Raw genomic sequence first — 14,434 nt, 5'->3', positions numbered from 1 at the left:
GTTAAGATGCTTTCTAAATGTACAATTGCCCTTTATATTAAATCTCTTATACACAATATACGTGTGTCTATGGATTGGTTTCTCTAGTCTACCCAGACCAACGCACACAGTGAGGAGAAGTCAGAGTTAACCCAGACATGAATGTACCCTAGTGGAAGAGGTTAGGCTGCAGGAACCCCTCAGGATCTGCAGAGCACAGGACTCAGACCCAGGAGTAGGTCCAAATGGAGCTTCACTACTGGCTTCCTGTTGTGTCTGGGGATTCTTCTCCTTCTCAGCATCCCTCAGGGAATCAGTGCATCTCCTCCCGTCTTTCTGAAACACTCACCCAATCTCCCTCTGATGATAGGATGATTTCAAACTTAGCTTGTTTCGTTTTTCCCTTGAATTGTCTCAAATTTCCCATGTAATTGGTAATTCCTGCATCTAGGACAAATTCTGTTCAAATCATCGGCTTCATCAAAAACTTTATCCCTTGCTTTCAATAACCCTCCTGTATTCCCTCCTTCCTCGGGATAACAGTCCCTGCTGTGCAAAGGATCTCACTTTATTATCTTTGTATGTGTGTGTGTGTGTATATATATATATATATTTCCACACAACATACTACATGAACTTACCACCAGTAGCCCAATCCTAGATCAAGTCACCTCTCTCCATTCATCCAAATGGAGACTTTCTTCTCTGAGTTCATTCATTTTATTCATTCACAGCTCCTGTCTGTCCTTGTCCACCACAGGCTAATTTGAGAGTCAGTGTTTTTTTCTCCAAAGGCTGTTTAATTTAGCAGTTGTGCATATTGATACAAGAGTAGGAAAAGGGAGGTAAGACACATTTTATGCTTAGTCTCAACATGCCTCCACAGACCTCACCTCCCTTCCTGCCCTATGTCCCCTTGTGCATGGGCTATAAGCATCCTATTCTGTACAGGGCACCCACAGGTTCCCTTCAAGTTCTGTCAGAATATCCTTCTCTAGAGACATGCCCAGGGACTGATTTTCTGTCAATCAGTACTGTGACTGCTGTAGTTATGATCACATATTTCTGAGTCAGGCACACACAGAGGGAAAGGCTATGGGTACCCAGACACATACACCCATACAGGGAGAGGGCGGGGCTCAGGGGTCACTCAAGCCCACAGATAACAGGGACCCTCAGGGGAGAAATGTAGAGGAGCCTAAGAAGGATTAGTTAAATTAGGTACCTATTTCCTCTACCTGCAGAGAAAATGTCTCTGCCACACACCTCCACATTCTTGTAGCTCAGTGTGTATATTCTTGTATGCACTTTGTCTGTTTTTTTGTATGTGCTAGTACACATGAACTACTCTGTGCCTTAATATGTTATACTATGTGACAGAACTTGTAGTCTGTTCTGCATTGATTCTATTATTATAATTCTAGTATATTTTAGTGTGTCTTTGTGGGTTTTTTTCTTAAGTAAATGCATGTATATTTATTAATCTGAGGGTATTGTATGAAGATTTGTTAGTTCTAGTATATGTGCTGATTTGTTCATAGTAGGCATGTGTATGTTAATATGACTGTTAAAACACAAATGTCATTATGTGAGTTTCCTGCTTGCGTGTGTTCAGTCCAACCCATGTGAGCTCTTCAAACTTTATGAGCTCACATCTCCTTGAATAAAATACTTTATTGAGTGTTAAGAAATTACTAAGCATGGGGGAATCCATTAGAGGCCCATAGTAATATGCACAGCAGAGTACGCTAATCCGTGAAACTTCTTTTTAAAGTGGACAATAAGAAACAGAAGGACATGAACAGCAAATCCTAGAGGTGAACTAGTCAATGCAGAGACATCCTTAACTAGGAAACAGGCCCAGAGGGATGTTTATTTTCTCCTCTCTGAAGCTCTTGTGTTTATGGATGGCAATGATAAAGCCTTTGTAAAAGAATGCACGCTACACTCAAAGGATGTCTAGTTGTAGGTACATGGGTGATGCCAAGAGCCAACGTGAATGCAGAAGTTTAAAGGTAAATGAGATGGATCAAGGAAAAGGATGACTTATCTTCCATCATCTTTGCCCAGAGAATGGGGTTCAAGCTCTCTAAATAAGGTTAACTGATGAAAAATAACACAAACTATTGGAGAGGGCTTACTCCTATTCCTTTCAAACAGCTAAAAGAACTCAAGGTTGCTTGTGCCCAATATGGCCCAACTGCCTCTTTTACTCAATCTTTATTAGATACACTTTCCTTCGAGGTGCTTCCCGCCGCAGAATGGAAACAATTGGCTTTTGAAAATGCAAATACTGCCTGCCAGGCAGCGCTGAGACCTTTTGGAAAAAAGGGCAACCTGTCCGATTATATCAGACTATGCTCAGACATTGAACCTTTCTTTACTCAGGGGCTTGCGATAGCAGCTGCTTTGTAAGGAAAAACAGTAAAGGAGGGTTAATGATACTATGGAACTTATGGGAGCCCTGCAGGCTGGGCTCCCTTCCCCCTCTGCTATTCCAGCCAATACATATAAGATCATTTTAGATTTAAAAGATTGTTTTTATACCACGCCCTTGGATCCAAAATATTGTAAGAGATTTGCCTTTAGTGTCCCTTCCACCAACTTCAAAGAGCCTATGAAGAGATATCATTGGCTTGTTTTGCCTGGAGGAATGGCCCCAACCCGCTATTAATATGGGGAGGAGGGCATGTTTGGGTTTTTACACAGGATGCTGATGGAGCATGGGGGCTGCCTGAATGGTTGGTGCAGTTTGCAAACCATGCAGATGGTAATTTGCCTCAGAGTGCTTCTGGGGACATGGCTCAGTGAGAAGTACTAGGCTTAAGTTTCTGATCCACCACTCTTACTTCCTGCTGTCTGGGAAGGTCTGGAAATCAAGATGTGGGTTAATGACTCACGCCCTCCCTGTACAAAGTGAAGGAAATGTTATTCCACCCACTCCACAGTCTTTTTCCTCATGTAGACTAGAGATTCAAAAGAATAATAAAACCATATTGTGGAGATCGTGTCTCACAGACAAGCCCATCAGGTATAACGTCACAAAAGAGAGATATATCATCGATTGGTCTGTTAACCAGGACAATACTAAAAAAAAAAACACTGCCAAATGGGAAAAGGGGCTGTCTGCAGGGCTTTGGTGGTCAGATTTGGGTTTTCCACAAACTCAGTGGTGGAAAATAGGGGCTGCTTAGGGGGACATGAAGCTTATGGGCCCTACCTCCAGACCACAGGGAAATGTTACTGCCTGCGTACCATCGCCTTATGTACTTTTGGCAGGGAATATTACTATAGATCATGATGACTCTAAGTTTAACAGGTCTTGTAATAACTGCAATTTGTCTAATTGTATTACCTGGTCCCCTGAAGGTATTGTCATCGCCATTTTATATCAACCTTCTTTTGTTATGCTGCCAGTGAATATTACTGGGCCTTGGTATTCAGAAAGAGGGTTACAGGTATTAGAAGAGACTGAAAAAGCATCAACCAGATTTAAGTGTTTTGTAGGTTTGCTTATAGCAAGTATTTTAGCTATATTAAGTTTAGTTGCTACTGCTACTACTGCAGCAATTGTACTTTCACAAATCTTACAAACTGCCCACTGTGGAAATGAATTATCCAAAGATGTGACTAATGTTTTGGGTACTCAAGAAGATATAGACAGGAAGTTAGAACAAAAAGTAAATGCTCTTTATGACATGGTCATGTATTTAGGAGACGAGGTGCAGGGGCTTAAGGCCAGGTCTAGTCTACAGTGCCATGCTGTACATACATGGATCTGTGTTACACCTAAATAGTACACTAACAGTCAGTATAGCTGGATTAAAGTGTAGAATCATCTTCAAGGTACTTGGCACAATGCTAATGAGTCTTTAGATTGATTACAACTCCATCAAGAAATATTAGCCATAAAAGATGCTAAGTCTCTTTATTTTGATGTCGACAAGGTTGCTGAGGATTGGCTCCAGCATTTTCAAGATTCTTTCCCTTCGTTAGGAAATCTCAGAGGCCTACCTCACATGCTTTTTCTCTAGTCACAGCGGGAGTGTGTGTATTGTTTATCTTATGCATACTCCCTATGATACTGCACAAGGTTATGGTTGAATTATTGGCTTTAGGAACAAAATTACAGGAAGTACACCTGCATACTTCACTCCCTCCCCAAACAGGAGTATAAGGCAGAGGCTGGTTAGTCAGACGGGTAAAATCGAGTCTGAGTATTCCAACCTAAGACAGGTCATAGTCTCCTGCAGACAGTGACTGATGACGGGTAAGGGCGATTTCAGGACTTCACAACCTAAGACAGACACAGTGATCTGCTGACGTTTTGAGTAAAGACGTCTTCAGTAAATAAAAAAGCGGGGGCTGTTGAAGGCCATTAAGACTCAGCTTTGAAACAGCTGATAACTCTCATGAACTATGTGTCAGTGTTTGCTGATTTCTTCTGTGACTTTACGTTTTGAACATACTGTTAAGAACAAGAACAACAAAAAAAAAAAGAACAAGAAAGTATGCAAAGTCTGGGAAGATACGTTGTTTAATTTTCTCAGGGATGTCTGCCTTGGCAGAAGACAAAATTGCTATGTGTAGCAAATGTGCTTGCTTAACAATGAGATAATAAACCCCGGGTTGTTTCTGCATGGATAAAAGGAGTATGTAAAACAAACCCGAAGCTTCAGTATTCACTGTTGCCCTCCCAATACTTTTAATCTCTTCTTTTTACCCTAATAATCATTTCCCCTCTTTCAGGACGGTTTGACTCCTGAGCTGGCTCCGACAGCCCCTCCTTGATCAAAATTCTTAATCTAAAGCTTGAGTAAATTTTAACTCCTTCCAGAAAAAAAATTGGTTGGTGTATAGAAAAAAGACCAAACAAACAAATATCCTGAATACTGAAAGTATAACAGTCAAGAGATCAATCATTGCATTAGATAAATCTGCTGAACAATGCCTCTTTAGAGTATTGAAAGGAAAAGATATTACCTGGAGGACTGGTTTCACCTGACCAAAGCAGGCTATTGTCAATTGACTCTTGTGCATTTGAAAGATGAACAAAGGAAGGCTGAAGAAGAATGAATATATTAGAATTGTAGTTCTGGACAAGAATGTCCCACATACCATGGACATGCAAAGGACAAACAAGTCTGTTTTGGAAGATGTAATGTCAGAGTGCTACTTAGAGGCAAGGATGGTGAGAGTTCATATTATATACTTTGGACATATATCAGAAAAGATCATTCCTCGAAAAGGATATTTTGTTTGGTAAAGATGACGGGCAGTGAAAAACATGAATCCCACTACCAAATGGATTAACAAAGTGACTGCGACAAATGGTTCACCAAACCCGAAGAATGATATTCCTGCTCAAATTGCCTAATGCACAGAGAGGACCATAGGGCCATCCCAATCACAAGACACGGCATCCCTTAATGACCCACAGCGCTATGAGGGACAACACTGTGGCACACTGTGGGAAATGTGCTCGATCTGACTTCACCACACTGGGGCAAAACTCTAAGGGCATGCAACAGAGCAGCAAGAGGAGCAAAGCAATGAAGTGCCCGGGAAATACAAAAAAACAGACTGAGTGGCCAAGGCATGGTACCACATCAGACTCAACCAACAGTAAAATACTCCTAATGATCAACGAACAAACCTGGAATGATTCTTAAGTCTTTTCTCTTTTTTTCCGGTGGTTGCTTCCTTTTTTGTTGTTGTTATTTTGCTCTGTCTTGTTTCTGTGCTTATTATTGTCTCCGCATGTCTGTCTAGATAAGATTGGCAGGATAAACACACCAGAGGAGACAACAATGGGGCTGATGGTTCTGGGGGGGGGGGGATAAAGGAAACAGGGAAGTGGGGGAAAGGAAGTGGCTGTAAGCCTGGGGTCAAGGGCACAACAAGTGATCTAAAATCGACGTTGAGGAGAGTGTAGGATGCCTGGTAGGGCGTGATCAAGGGCAATGTAATGAGAGGAATTACTGAAAACTGATGAAGGCCAAACATGATAGTGGGACAAGAGGAAAGTAAAAGGAAATAGAGGAAAGAAGTAGGAGACAAAGGGCATTTATAGAGTTCTAAATACAGTCATTTACATATGTACACATATATATGACAAAAGGGTAACATATCTATGTAAATATATTTAAATTTTAAGTATAAAAGTAGCAGATAGACATTGGACCTCTACCCCAGTACTCTCTCAATGAAAGAAGACTTTGTTCTAATAACCTGGCATTCCATGATGCTCAGCTTCCTGACACAATCGATTAAGACAAAATGGTGCAGAAGCAAATATGGTGAAGAAAGTTGATGCTGCCTGGCTATCAAAAGATATAGCTTCTGGGGTCCTAAAGGCCATCAAACTGAGAAGCTACAAAGTCCACATGGAAGAAGCACACAAGCCTGTGTGATCATGAGGTGTCAATAGGATCAGGTATCTGGCATCAGAGACACAGAACAAAAAATCCTATCAATTTGAAAGAGGGGTAGTGTGGAGTGAGACCCAAAGTCTATCTGTAGGCAATTGGACACCCCCTTACAGAAGGGTGTGTTACACAGAAACAAAACCAGGACACTTGTGAATATATATAGATATGTGCATACATACATCTATTACATATACAATATATAATCATTATATATAAAACCATTATATATAATCATTATATATTATTATATATTCTATATAATGGATAGACATATAAAGCACAAAAGAATATAGCAGCTAATTTGTTCACACAGCTGTCCAGAGTGCTCAGTTCAACTCACTTCCGTGAAACATTTAATATACTGGAAGTCCTTCAACTCATGAGGGCCACTGGGTCCAAGGTCAAGGAAGCAGACAGGTGAGTCTTATGTACGGCAATGCAGGCAGTCTGGACACAGGCAGCAAACAAAGGGCAGATCATCAACAAAGAGCAAGAAGATAGGATCCAACAGTCCCAAGCTCAAGTGATGCATACATCAGCAACATGATGAAGCACTTCTCAAAGGAACCTCAAGCTCTAGTGACATGATCCACAGGTTGTTAGGCCAACACTTAGTGTAGCTCACAAGTTGTGGCAGAGAACTAGCAGGCGCACCCTGATCTGATGAGAAGAGTGCAAGAGAGAGAGAGGCACGGTTTGCCTAGCCATTTATCTCTTTGCCCTCCAATCAAACTGCAACATTATTTATACCATGTTCCTATGAGCCAGGTTGGCACAATAAACTAACCTATCAGAATGGGTCACAAGGATGAGCCAGTTAGGGTTCAGTATAACACCTATGAAACATACAACTTTTCTCTAGTTGTTTAGTGCTCCCCCCACCCCACAATCATGACCCCAAATCTACTGTACGAAACTGGCTAGACCAGAGAATGCACATGGGTACCGAAAAGAGCTAGAAACACAGGGAATCAAGGGCAGATAAACCCATCAGGACCAATAATCAGAGTGGCAATACCAGGAGAGTAAGGGGTAGGTGAGGGGTGAAAGGGGAAATGAACACAATGATCTACATATAACCCCTTCTCAGGGGGATGGACAACAGAAAAGTGGGTGAAGGGAGACATCAGACAGTATAAGACACGAAAAAGCAATAAAAAATTATAATTTATCAGGGCTTCATGAGGGAAGAATAAAATGAGCTGATACAGCGCTCAAGTAGAAAGAAAATGTTTTGAAAGTGATGATAGCAACATGTACAAATGTATGTAACACAATTGATATATGCATGGATTGTAATACAAGCTGTACAAGCCCCTGATAAAATGAGTTAAAATAAATAAATTTTTTAAAAACATGCGTTCATCCTCAATTATGAGGATGGCACAGGAGAGTGCAATGTTTTGTTCTGTTGTGCAATGGGTCCCAGTGAGATGGCACTGACTCAATGACAGCTGATATGACAACAGTCTCAGAAACCACAAATATACACCCAGCGCAAACACAAAGACATTAGTGTGTTATGTTTACAAAAGATATTATTTCTCTCATGAAAAAAAGGGAAGAGGTTTCTTCAGTTAAAAAAAGTTGGAACAAACAAGGTGACAACAAAATCACTGAGGCATTTCCACCCCTCATTAGTCCATTCTTTTGGTGAGCTGAAGGCAGTTCTCTAAGGGCCTCACAGCATGCCAGGTGGCAGAGTACTTTCAGGAACATGGGCTCTAGTCTAAAACAACACACTCACTAAGTGGTGAGCAGCTATTTGTCTGTCTAGGAAACTGTAAATCATGCAGTCCTGTACACTGAGGGTTCAGCTGGAAGTTCAGAGGATCCAGCAGAGCAAGAGACTGACAATAATTACTCACTGGATTGCAGGATGCTTAGAAGGTCTATAATCAATTGAATCAAAATAAAATTTCTTGAGAAACTTCCAGCCTAACTGTAAGATAGATGAAAACTAAAAATTCTGGCAGCTAGAGTATTCACATAAGATTAATAAGCACTTTTTTACTGTTTTGTTGCTTAAGTTCAACTTATTGGGTTCCAACATAACAATAGTTTTTAGAGCACTTAGTAACATTTTCTATGAGACAAGAAATAACCTGATACCCATGTCAGATGACGATATTTTAAGAAAACTATAGACGAGTGTTGATAATGGATCTGAATGAAAAAGTTATTTTTAAAATAGGAAACTGAGTCAGACAATATATTAAAATAAGCATGCATCAAGATTAATTCTAATTCATCCCAGAATTAATTTAACACAAGAAAATGAACACTCAAATATGCCTAGTGATGGGGGAAAAGTCAATTATCTAAATTGACACAGAATGAATAATAAACAAAGTAAAAAGCTTTTCATGTTAAAAAAAAACAACTACAAATCTAACATGAAATAGGTAAAACTCAATATGCTAATATACATTCTTGTAAAAAAAACTTTGAAAATGTCACATGTAAGAGAAAGAGAAAAAAGTTCACCCCATCGCAGAATCAGGATAAACATACATATCCATTTTCACCACTCATATTAAAAATGATACTAGCTAGATTGATCAGAAAAAAAGAATTAATAAAAAGAAGAAAATGACTTCCAAAAAGAAGAAAAGAAAATTCCTTATTCATCATAAATTGAAGATGTCATGTAAAAAAGTTGCCAATTGAAGGCAAACAAGCGGCCATCTAGCTCGGAAACAACAAAGCCCACAGAGAAGTGCGCAACCTAAGCGAATACAAGGTGTTGAACGGACCAGGTGGCAGACACCAAGAACAAAAACCATCATTGTGTGATCACCTTCCTCTAATCTCTGGGGGATGGGCAATGGGAAGGTGGGTGAGGGGAGAGGCCTGGAAGTATAAGATAACATAATAATTTATAAACTATTAAGGGTTCATGGGGGAGGGGAGAGCGGGGAGGGAAGGGAAGGGATAAAAAGGAAAACGAGCTGATTCCAGGAACCCAAGTGGAAGGAGAATTTTGAGAATAACGAGGGCAACTAATGTATAAGGGTGCTTTACTCAATTGATATATTTATGCATTGTGATAAGGGTTGTATGAGCCCCAATAAAAAGATTTATTAAATTTTTTAAAAGTTGCCAAATAGGTCATAAATACTATATATAGGTAGTAAATGTTAAAATGTTCTAGGCAACATTTCAACACACAAAAATACTTGGTACTTAAACCCCTAATGATAAACTGCTAATCTCCAACTCCCAAACCATTAACCCTTACATATTAAGATGCTGACCATCTTTCAAACACACCTATACCCTTCTAAAACACAAGAGGAGGAGGAGGTGATGCTGTTTGCCAGAGAGCAGGGAGAGCCGGCCAGCCTGCCTGCAGGGCTAAAATGGGCAAAAGCAGTACTAGGAGATTTATATATGCAGTTAGCAGGTAGCACACATTTTGCCCTAACAAAACTACTGGTAAACATCCTTAGTTGTTATCAAAAAGGATACTACAAAAACGTGTATGGTACACACACATGCACTTATGTACACACCAAAATCACATAAATAATGAAATTGAAAATAGATTTTTGTGTGTGTGAAACATTTTGAAACAATGATAAGATCTACAAAAATAAAATGGGATCCAACTCAACTATTCAAGTTTGTGAGACAGGTGGGAAAGCCTGGGGACCCCAGGGTGGGAGAGTGCCGACAGCGGGCCAGGGATCCAAACGGCATGCTGACACACAAGTGCACAATGTGAGCATCTCCAACCCATTTTCCTAACAGGACCTCCTCATTGACCACCTAGGTAGTGTCGAGAAAAACAAGTCCCCACTCAGTGGCTGGCCTACACACCTTTTCCAGCAGGTGGCTGCCCGGGGTTCAAGGCTAGGGGCGATCAGGGAGTGTGGAGGCAGCTCCAATCATTCCCTCTCACCTCCTTCCTCTCTCCTGTCCTCCCTCCTCTACTCCTTCCCCTCACCCCTCCACCCCCATCTTACAAGGAAGATTAGATCAAATCATCCGACATTGAAGGATTAAAAAGTGACATCACTATGAACACTTGGCCACCACAAGCCAGTTATCCCTGTGGTAACTTTTCCAACACTTCCTGCTGAAACCCCAACAGGTCAGAGGGATCTAGAGGTCCTTCTTTCATGGTCTAAATTCCTACTAAAAATCAAGATCCAGTGAGCTTCAACAATTTCTGCTCCAGGGGAGGTTTCTGTCCTCCCTCAGCTCGCCTTAGGACACCTACATTACCTTTACCAGGTGTACCGTCCCAGTCAAACAACCCACCTGACCCTGCTAAGTCCCTGCCTGCTCCAGGGAGGAGTCCCAAGGAGGCTGCAGCTAAGGCTCAAAGGGAGCACAGCAAGAAATGCCAATGCAGCGGCAAGGAGACCTACTGTGTGTTATGTGCACAAGATGCTCCAGTAGGTCCACTCAGACTCCAGTATCTCGTTCAGGGCCATGAGCGTTGTGCACTCGTTGATCAAAGACACCTTTGGGCACATCGCCGACCAGGCATCTCAACTGGCACATTCCAAACTACTCCACCATCACAGCCTGCGACATCCTGGTGACCATGAGCCTGCTGCTGCCTGGACAGCTGGCAGAGGCGCCTTGGCCAAGGGCCCCAGGGCCAACGCCCACTACACCAGCCCCAAATAAATTGTCCTTCAGCCTCACAACGTTCAAACGCCAAGGGCCCATTTCAGGGTCACTTCCAGTTTCATCCCCCAAATAGAGGTTGAACACCTTAACATTACCTTGTTTTTGGTTCCTTTGTTTCAGTTTGGTTTTTGATTCTTCTGTGCATAGTTTAGTTAGATTACTTTTGTGATGGAGAGCATCTTTCTTTCTTTTTAACATGTTTTGGGGCACTTAATCCACATATCCCACATAATCCCACAATTCAGCCATCTTAAGCATTCCACAATCATTACCACAATCGATTTCACATCGTCTATTTTCCCACTATGATTAAATCGCCTTTAAGCAGACTTATTAGTCACCTTCAGTTGTAGTGTTCAGTCCCCTCAATCCTTCATTCTTACTCCCCAAGTCCCCTCACCCTCCCCAACTCCGCCAGCGACCCACCCCGACCCCACCCAGGCATCCTTACAGACACTCGCATGTTATTTCATCTCTAGGCATCCACTCCTTTTGTGCTTCACAAACTGAACCCAACAGAAACAATAAAGAATAGAAAGGAAATGAAATGGGAATGATTTTAAAAACCTTAGTAATATATAGATAGAAATAAAAACAAAGAGTAAGAAGAAAGGGCGGCCACCAATATTTTAAAGCCAGGGAAGACGTTTCTGTCACGGACCAGCAAGAGATCTTGCGCCTAGAACAGACTCTGGTCGGGTCCAGAGAGAGGTCAGCAGAACAAGATCCCGGGCTCACCTTTGAGCTGAGGAGGCACAAGGAGTCTCGGGAGGAGGCATCGCTGTGCGGAAGGAAACAAGGGAGGGGGGTTAGGAGACCCGCAAAGAGAGAATCAGGGAACCCCGAAGCCCCAAACCCCAGCCGGGATCCCCTTTCTCCAACAGGGACTCCCACCATGAACCACAACCAATCTGAAAGCAGGGAAATAGGACCGGCCTTGGGGACACCCGCCCACCTCTCACCAAGAGAAGCGCTGGCAGGGTTCCTGGGGGAGAGAAAGGGCGCTTGCACCCTAGTCAGCTGGAATAAAACAGCCTCCGCCCACATACATGTCCCGGAGCCCAGAGCCTCCCACCTGGGAGCGCCAGCAACAGGGTGCTCAGGCTGTGGACGCTTCTCTGGCACCGCAAGCAGAGCACCGACAGTGGAATCCTTGCAGTGAGTTGCAGTTCAGAATAAGACACCGCCACTTCCGGCCCTGTCTGGGCGTGACCCGGGGTGGGAGGAGCTGGCGGGGTCAGAGAGGGGTAGGGGTCTGCCTTCACTTCCTCTCAAGGCAGCTCTTTCCCCGCCCATTTCTGCTGAGATGCCAGCACAGGCGCCTGGTGAGGGGGTGGGCGGGGCCTGGCCGGCTTGGGGCGGGGCTCGGGGAGGAGCCAGAGAGGAGAGAGGCGGTCCACGCCAAAGGGTCCACACCTGTGGCTGAAACTCCAGCGGCAAAGACTCAGATAACAATGGCTGAGGCACCAGTAATTTGGCCGTTTGCAGAGGGAGTGCATGGGTGACATGGTTGAGATAGAACCATGTACGTTGGGTGTGGATGTGTATCCTCCTAACAAACTGGAAACACCCAACCCCCCAACTCTGCCAAAGTGTTAATGGGGCTGAAGCAAGAACTGAGGGTCCCTGCTTAACATATGAGTTCAAACAGTTACCGTACCATGGGCTCAGAAGATAAAGGGGGGCCTGGCCTCTATCACTTTCTGTTTATAAGGACAGGACTCCCTCATATGCAAATTATCTTTCAGGCACTAGGGTACAATTTCACCCTTGGGGTGGGAAAACTATCAGTTCTCTACAGACAGGGCTGTGGGTCTCTTGGGAAACAGAGCTGTGGTCTAAAGATGCTATTGCTGTGTGTTCTGCTGTGCCTGTGACAGTTCCCCAAGGTGAGAGATTCAGATATCCGACCTGGGTCTATGGAGATAGTTGTGACTGACATGGAATTTTCTTTTTTTAATTTGCAGGCGTCCTGTCCCAGGTGCAGCTTCAGGAGTCGGGTCCAGGACTGGTGAAGCCCTCCCAGAAGCTGTCCCTCACCTGCATTGTCTCTGGTTTCTCCATAACAAGCAGTGTTTACTGTTGGAGCTGGATCCGCCAGACCTCGGGGAAGGGGCTGCAGTGGATGGGGTGCATAGATTATGGTGGTAATACAGGTTATAACCCGTCCTTCCAAAGCCGACTCTCCATCACCAGAGACACATCGAAGAATCAGTTCTCCCGGCAGCTGAGCTCCGTGACCGCTGAGGACACGGCTACGTATTACTGTGCAAGGAGCACAGTGAGGGGAAGTCAGTGTGAGCCCAGACACAAACCTCCCCTGCAGGGAAGACACTGGGCAGCAGGGGGCGCAGAGAACCCAGCCTTAGACAGGCACAGATGGATGACAGGGAGGATTTCCTGTGGAATTAGGGCTTTCTCACTTAACTCTTAGCCTCCCCTGGCACAGGTTTTCATTTTGCCATCTTTTTATCTATTTTACATTGGGATGCAAAGTTCAATGTCAGTAGTTTGAAATCACCAGCTCCTCCAAGCGAGAAAGATGAGGCTGTTTGCTCCTCCAAAAGATTAACAGTGTCTGACACCCTACGGAGCAGTTCTACTCTGTCCTAGAATCACTGTGATTCGGGATTCAACGGTGCCAATGGCTTATAGTTATCGAATTTCTGAATTTGCATCTTGTTTTGTTTATTTATGTCCATTAATTTGTTTTCTGTGTATTCTGCATTGTGTTTAATCATACTTCATATTATTATCAGGAATTGTTCTATTTTTAAAAATTGTTCTATTTTTTCCATCATCCTGGTCTCCACAAAACTTCATATATCATATTCTCATTTTAATTATATCATCCTTTTCTGTGACATCTTTTATATTATTTTAAAAATCTTTCTTAACATGTTAATGGTTTTCCTTTTAAATATATTTTTCCTGATTGTGCTTCAATTTACAAGGTTCTTTTATAAAAATAACCTTATTCTCCCTTCAAGTTGAATTACTCCCCTTCTTGTGTACTGCACACATATAACTGTTGATTTCTGTTAAACCAGTGTCGGAAGTCACTGACAAAAGCTCAGCTCACACACAGGCTCTGTGTGCAACAGTAGTTTGCTCACAGAGAAGAGACAGAGCCGGCTCACCATCAGAGTAGGCAGCAGTCCTCACAGCCAGTGGTTTCACTCTGTGGCCAGTGCAGGGAGGGAGGTTTGCAAGCATCCCTCCTTTGTGCTGCAGTTGAAGAACAGCAAACATAGAGAAATAAGGCTGTGCTGTGAGCTGAAATCTCCTTGAAGGCAGGGAGTAGGTGTTTTTTGTTGTTTCTTGCTGTATTCAATATCATGCATATGACAAGCAGTTTGCGTGTTCAGCATGAGCCACAG

General features: G+C 42.9%; 1 long non-coding RNA gene across 4 annotated transcripts in view; it reads right to left on the bottom strand.

Annotated features, from left to right (window-relative positions):
- LOC142436604 (uncharacterized) overlaps nt 1-12,293 on the bottom strand; it is a 78,375-nt gene extending 66,082 nt beyond the window's left edge. For 2 of the 4 annotated variants that reach the window (XR_012782022.1, XR_012782021.1), the window contains exons 1-2: nt 12,130-12,291; nt 11,793-11,835 (exon numbers count right to left, since the gene is read on the bottom strand). This is a non-coding gene — a long non-coding RNA (uncharacterized LOC142436604). Of the gene's footprint in view, nt 1-11,792; nt 11,836-12,129 lie in introns of all 4 variants that reach the window. The other 2 variants (XR_012782023.1, XR_012782024.1) reach the window with 2 other exon arrangements.
- Between the last annotated feature and the right edge of the window lie 2,141 nt (nt 12,294-14,434).

This window comes from Tenrec ecaudatus, unplaced genomic scaffold (assembly GCF_050624435.1).
Source record: "Tenrec ecaudatus isolate mTenEca1 unplaced genomic scaffold, mTenEca1.hap1 Scaffold_453, whole genome shotgun sequence".
Classification (NCBI taxonomy): Eukaryota; Metazoa; Chordata; class Mammalia; order Afrosoricida; family Tenrecidae; genus Tenrec; species Tenrec ecaudatus.
The sequence above is the reverse complement of the archived record's forward strand: the minus strand, read 5'-3'. Positions and strand labels throughout refer to the sequence as shown.